Source organism: Moschus berezovskii, chromosome 17, assembly GCF_049115385.1.
Source record: "Moschus berezovskii isolate FMDL1 chromosome 17, NW_MosBer_1.0, whole genome shotgun sequence".
NCBI classification, from domain to species: domain Eukaryota; kingdom Metazoa; phylum Chordata; class Mammalia; order Artiodactyla; family Moschidae; genus Moschus; species Moschus berezovskii.
The window spans coordinates 8,289,557-8,296,575 of record NC_142476.1 but is presented as its reverse complement, the minus strand read 5'-3'; positions in this window follow the sequence as shown (position 1 = coordinate 8,296,575).

Below are 7,019 nucleotides of genomic sequence, written 5' to 3'. Positions count from 1 at the left end.
AAGAAAGCTATGCAAACAAAGACAGTATATTAAAAAGCAAAGACATCACTTTGCTGACAAAGGTCCATCTAGTTAAAGCTATGGTCTTTCCAGTAGTCATATATGGACATGAGAATTGGACCATAAGGAAGGCTGAGCACCAAAGAATTGAAGTTTTTGAATTGTGGTGCTGGAGAAGACTCTTGAGAGTTTCTTGCACAACAAGGAAAAACCCCAAAGGAAAGCACAACCCCAAAGGAAAGCAACCCTGAATACTCATTGGAAGGACTTAAGCTAAAGCTGAAGCTCCAATACTTTGGTCACCTGATGAGAACAACTGACTCATTGGAAAAGACCCTGACGCTGGGAAAGATTAAAGGCAAAAAGAGTAGAGGGTGACCAAGGATGAGATAGTTGGATGTCATCACTAATTTAATGGACATAAGCTTGTTCAGACTTGGAGAGATAATGGGAGATAGGGAGGCCTGGTGTGCTACAGTCCATGGAGTCTCAGATAGTCGGACATGACTTAGTGACTGAACACCAACAACAATCCACCTCATATAATAAAAGTGTAGCCTGTGGGGTATTTTTTTTTTATTTCTTTCATTTTCTAGTTTTATGGATATATTTATGACTTTAGAAATTGTTTTTAAATTATTATTACATTGCAAAGTTTCACTATTTAACAACTAGTTCTGTTATTGTATTTACTTTTATAACTTTGTTAAAAATATAACATTTTTAAAAATTTGTTTCTGCCAGTTTTGTTTTTACCAATTTTCTACCTCACCAGTACTCGTCATTATCCTTTAAAAATACTTACGATTGCATGAATTCATCTTTTCTTTCTCCCAGGAAGCATGCTTGTTGAAAAGTATAGAGGTGTTATTTTTGGGTTCTTGCTTATATTTTAATGTACATGTGTAGTCTCTAGATGTTAATAAAACATTAGAAACTCTGTCTTCTGCAAATTAGTGCTGTGAAGGATTGATGTGATGTCAATGTATATTAATTTCTTTTGCAGATATTATGTTTATTAATTTCCCATCAGCATTCAATTTTTTTTCTCATTTTCACTGAGATACAGAATATTCTCTCGTAATGTCTAGGTATGGACTTATTGTTTCTCTTATGGAACTTTTGTTGCATGTATTTTGAATCATCTTACTCTTTTATACGTGGCTTCTCTTTTCTTCTTTTTCCTTTTGCTTAATTCTTGGAGAATTTGATTAATTTTTTTTTATTAGTCTACAACATTCAGTGTGTTTATTCAGATTTTTTAGTCTGACATTTGTGCTTTTTGTTCACATGCAAACCTGTAATATATCATAAGATCAATGGTTTTTACTTTATACCATTGAGAGGGTCACTCTTATTCACTAACACAAAAAAAAGAGGGTACTGTTAGAGAATGTATACATTGCACTTGGAGAAAGAAATGTTTACCTTTATCCTAATTTTGTGTTGTTCAATTATAGATTCTATGATCGGTAAAGTCTTTTGTTAGCAAAGTTGCTGAAGGCCATAAGCTGTTTTGTGGTGTTCATCAGGACAGTATAGATTCACCCATTTTCTCTAACTAGTTCAGCAGCTCCCACTGGGAGTGAGACTGAGCTTGCACCATATGCTGAGCAACAGTAAGCACCAAAGGTGGTTACTGCTGCCCGGTAAACATAAGGTCTGACATGTTCACAGGATCTCTGTTGTGGGTTGAATAGTGTTCCCTAAAAATGTGTGTTGAAGACCTAACCCCCAATGCCCGTGAATGTAACTTTATTTGAAAATAAGGTAGTTGTAGACATAATCATATTAATATGACCTCATTAGGATGGGCCCTAATTGAAAAGACTGGAGTACCTATAAAAAAAAAAAGAAACTTGGACATCGAGACCCACACAGAGAGGACAGAGTCATGTGCAGACACAGACACAGAGCAAAGATGGCTATGGGAAGACAGACAAAAACCTGAGTGATGTGTTAAAGGCCAAGGAAGGCTTGAGAGTACCATAATCTGAAAAAAATTCAAGGAGGGATCCTCCCTCAGAGGCTTTAGAGGGAACATGTTCTGCTAATACGTTGATTTTTTACTTCTAGACTCCAAAACTGTAAAAGAATAAATTTTATTGTTGTTCTGAGCTATCCAGTTTGTCACATGTTGTTACAGCAGCCCTAGCAAACAGGCAGTGACATCACCTTTAAGATTTGCTTTCTACACAGTTGCTTTATGATCTTCTCTTTCTTACAGCAATGTCTTCTCTGGGTTTGGACTCTGTGTATGGTTTGCCTGTGCCCTCTCCACATTTTCTCATTTTCTGACTTTCTACCTAGTGAATACCTGACTTTTGTTGTATGCCCTGCTCGGTTTCCAGCAAGAATACAGATTTTTCTTCAAATCTTATCATACCTTTCTGCCTTTCAATTAGGTGATGAAAATCTGTCTTCAATCTTCTTAAGAGCAGATGGAAACAGCCTAATCCTCCTTTCTGAGGTATGCCCAGAAAGTAGAATTTCTGTCCCGCAACCCTTGAACCAAGAGCTGTTGCTTGCAAATCACCCGCTATTACAAGAAAAATTGACTCTGGATCCAGTGGCTGCCTATATCTATGTGAGCCACACCATTCACAGAATCTGGAGGAGTTTAATGTGATTTTCCTTGGGAAGGAAAGAGAAAACAGAACTGGATTCAGGTAGACTAATCTGAACTTTTGATAGTGTATAACAAGTTATTCCCATATGACTATTACTTTCAGAAGAGCACATACAATTCTGATGGTTCTATAGATTTTTCCATCTTGCAGAACCTCATCAGACTGCCTCAGAATTAGCCACCCACTAAGCATCACTTACTTTATTTTTGGGGGCTCCAAAATCACTGTAGATGCTGATTGCAGCCATGAAATTAAAAGACGCTTACTCCTTTGAAGGAAAGCTATGACCAACCTTGATAGTATATTAAAAAGCAGAGACATTACTTTGCCAACAAAGGTCCATCTAGTCAAGGCTATGGCTTTTCCCGTGGTCATCTATGGATGTGAGAGTTGGACTGTGAAGAAAGCTGATCGCCGAAGAATTGATGCTTTTGAACTGTGGTGCTGGAGAAGACTCTTGAGAGTCCCTTGGACTGCAAGGAGATCCAACCAGTCCATTCTAAAGGAGCTCAATCCTGGGTGTTCATTGGAAGGACTGATGCTAAAGCTGAAACTGCAGTACTTTGGCCACCTCATGCCATGAGTTGACTCACTGGAAAAGTCTCTAATGCTGGGAAAGGTTGGGGGCGGGAGGAGAAGGGGACGACAAAGAATGAGATGGCTGGATGGCATCACCGACTCTATGGACATGAGTTTGAGTGAACTCCGGGAGTTGGTGATGGACAGGGAGGCCTGGCGTGCTGTGATTCATAGGGTCGCGGAGAGTTGGACATGACTGAGCGACTGAACTGAACTGAAGCATCACTTTCAAAGAGATCTCCACTCTAGATTTGCCTCTAATCTCTTATTAAAATATAAAGTTATTTGTGGACTTATGTCCCACTAAGTATAATTTTTCTTTCCTAGTTATTCAAACAGTTTACATCTCCTGAATTTTTTTTCCTTACCTGGAGTAATTATTTACTCCCCCGTAACAAATGGAGTTTTCCTGCAAATATTCCTTGAAACTTTCTTATGAAATAAGCATTTCAACCAATCATTAGAGATAACCTGTAAGACCAACTCTTACATCCACCTGATTGCACATATTTGACAAAATTTCCTTATCACTAAAATTTGGAAAAATTATGTATGATCTTATTGATACTTTGACACCATGGGAACACTGCAATGATGGATTTACTCATGTTTACAGACATATTTGGCACTTGACCATGTGAGATTTTGTAGACATGTGATAGAGAATGACTTCCTGTTGTATTCAGGATGGCATTCATACATTAATGATGTCCCAATGGGAAACTCAGTTTCATTGGTTTGGGTATTCAATTTGGCAAATTGGAAATGACCTAGGGTATTACAGTGACCTAGGGACCAAAAAGTCAAGAACATAAGAGTTAAAAAATGATACCTAATGCCATTCTTCTTTCTCTAGTATTAGATTTGAGGTCACACAAAATAAATTTTTATTTTGGAAAGATAATGTCCCTGTAATCTTTGAAGAGGAATTTCCATTAGCATGTATCCATTAGAAAACAAACCATCTGGAAGTCTATTTTGCTATCTGGATATTCTATTTATATCATTTACTGTAAAAGACAGCTCCCATTCAATGTTTCACATTTTCAGGGAGACAGAGAGAGTGTTTCTGCCCAGCTTCCACCTGGTTTGGTGTCTGTGTACTTCAGTGCATCAAAACGCCAGTAAAGGGCTTATAAGCATGAATGCAGAACTCAAGATATTTTCTGAAACTTGGAAGCAATCACTAGCTTTCTAGGTCTGATTCCTAGGCAGACCATTGCAAAACAATGAGGTAATAAATATCATCTCCTCAAAATGAAACCAACAACAACAAAATCTACAGTTATTATATGAAAACATGGTTTGTCATGTATGTTGAATCAAAGTCTAGCTTTAGCTTTAAAACCCTATGCTTATAACTCCAGGCTCAATGAGTAAATACTCACTTTGTATTCAATTAGCTGGAAATCAAAAAATGTATATATACTTAGAAAAATAGAAATCATTTCCACTTTGTTTTGATAATAATTTCTCCTTTAGTTTCTATTGAGCTCTCCTCTCTTCTCTTTCAATTTTTTTTTCATATAGTGAAAGCTATGCTAGATACAATTCTGCACCCAGATAATTCTGTCTGAAGATTTGCAAACTAATTTTTCATCTCTTCAACATAATCAAAGACTTTTCCTCAATATGCAAATTTGATTTATTTTCAATATATTTCAATTTATTTATCCTTTACAGGATATATTTTGATCTGTATTGCCAATTTCTTTTTTAATTTAGAACTTGAATATTAGGTATAACTAGATTCTAGTTCCGGAAAAGGCAATGGCAAGCCACTCCAGTACTATTGCCTAGAAAATCCCATGGATGGAGGAGCCTAGTAGGCTGCAGTCTCTGGGGTCGCTAAGGGCTGGACATGACTGAGCGACTTCACTTTCACTTTTCACTTTCACACATTGGAGAAGGAAATGGCAACCCACTCCAGTGTTCTTGCCTGGAGAATCCCAGGGATGGGGGAGCCTGGTGGGCTTCTGTCTATGGGGTCACACAGAGTCAGACGCAACTGAAGTGACTTAGCAGCAGCAGCAGCAGCAGATTCTAGTTCAAGGAATTTCCCCTTATAAATAAAACCTACTGGACAGAGGAGCCTGGTAGGTTCCTAGTCCATGGGATCACAAGAATCGGACATGACTTAGCAACTAAACCGCCACTACCAAAGGCCAAATGAACATGAAGATGGTCTGGCAGATCTCCAGTCTAAAAAGTCTACCTGATAAAATTAGGGCTGCCATCTCAGTACAGGTTGCTGTGGTTGGTCAGCCATCCAGTCATGTCTGACTCTTTGCCTCCCTGTCCCTCACCATCTCCTGAAGTTTGCCCAAGTTCATGTCCATTGCATCAGTGATGCCATCCAGCCATCTCATACTCCAACTCCCTCTCCTCCTTTTGCCCTCAGTCTGGTGAAAAAAAAAAAAATCTCAGAATTTAGGTGATTACCTCTCGCTGTTAATTCCGTGAATCTAAACTAGGTCTCTGTATTTGTAAACAGGCACATTAGGAAATCCCAAGTTGAAACCATGGTGTTTCTGGAGAAGAGTGAGGACAAAAATGACTTCAGTGTCTGTTCTTAAGAACCGCTCTTTTCTTTCAGAGATCTCCAGCAGTGAATATGTTATGTGAAAGAGTCACTTCAACAATTTCCTTTCTCCTTCTGTCTTAACTTTCTTAATGTTCATGTCTTCATGGTGCTGATTACCTTAGGAAACCTTCTCCAAACCTTAGAGATACACTTTTTTGAATTTTCTCATTGAGTTTATGTTTCTTTGATATTTTTTTCTTTTCACCAGAGGAGGAAAACTTCAACAGCTGAAATTACTGTAAAGCTAAGGAGCAAGTCAGCCTTCTATTCGCTTAGAATTTGGTTCAGATAGTAAAGAACCTGCCTGCCAACTCAGAAGATGCAAAAGACTCAGGTTCTGTCCCTGAGACAGGAAGATCCCCTGGAGAAGGAAATGGGTACCCACTCCAGTATTCTTGCCTGAAACATTCCATGGACAGAGGAATGTCTGATTCAGTCTGTCAGACATGACTGAGCATGCACACACATAACCCATATTGGCTAAAACAATCTTTGTTTTTAGTTTACAATGTAGCCCAATTTTCACAGGGAATGCACAGCACTCTCTAGTCAAAGAGGCTATTAAAAGCAATTTTTCAGGCTTTGCTTTCTGCTGGTCTGTGTTTCTCTCCAAAATCTATGAAGATGGTCAATTTACCCCAATTTAGGTTCAAAGATATTTTCTTTCAGTTCCTATACTTCGACAACACTTTCCTTCTAATTCTAATTAAATGGACTTTCCTAGTGGTCCAGTGGTTAAGAATTATCCTTGCAATACAGGGGATTCAGGTTCCATCCCTGATTGGGGAGCTATGATCCCACACACCATGAAACAACAAGGTTGAACACCTAAATTGCTGAGCGTGTGTCTCTGGAGCCCACATGCCACAACTATAGAGACTGCATATCATAGCTACTGGAACCTTCTGCTCTGGGGACCAAGCACAGCAACTATTGAGCCATGGTTCCACAACTAAAGAGCTTGTGCACAGCAGCAAAATATCCCACCTGACCCTACAAAGATTCCTCATGCTGCAACCAAGACCCAACAGAGCTAAATATATAAATAAAATAATCTAAAAGGATGTATTGTATAGCACAACACCTGCTTCCTCAATCTGCAATTCAGGAGGCCTCATTCAATCTCTGGGTCAGGATCTCCAGAAGAAGGAAACGGCAACCCCTTCAGTATTCTTGCCTGGAGAATTCCATGGACAGAGGACCCTGGTGGGCTATAATCCATGGGG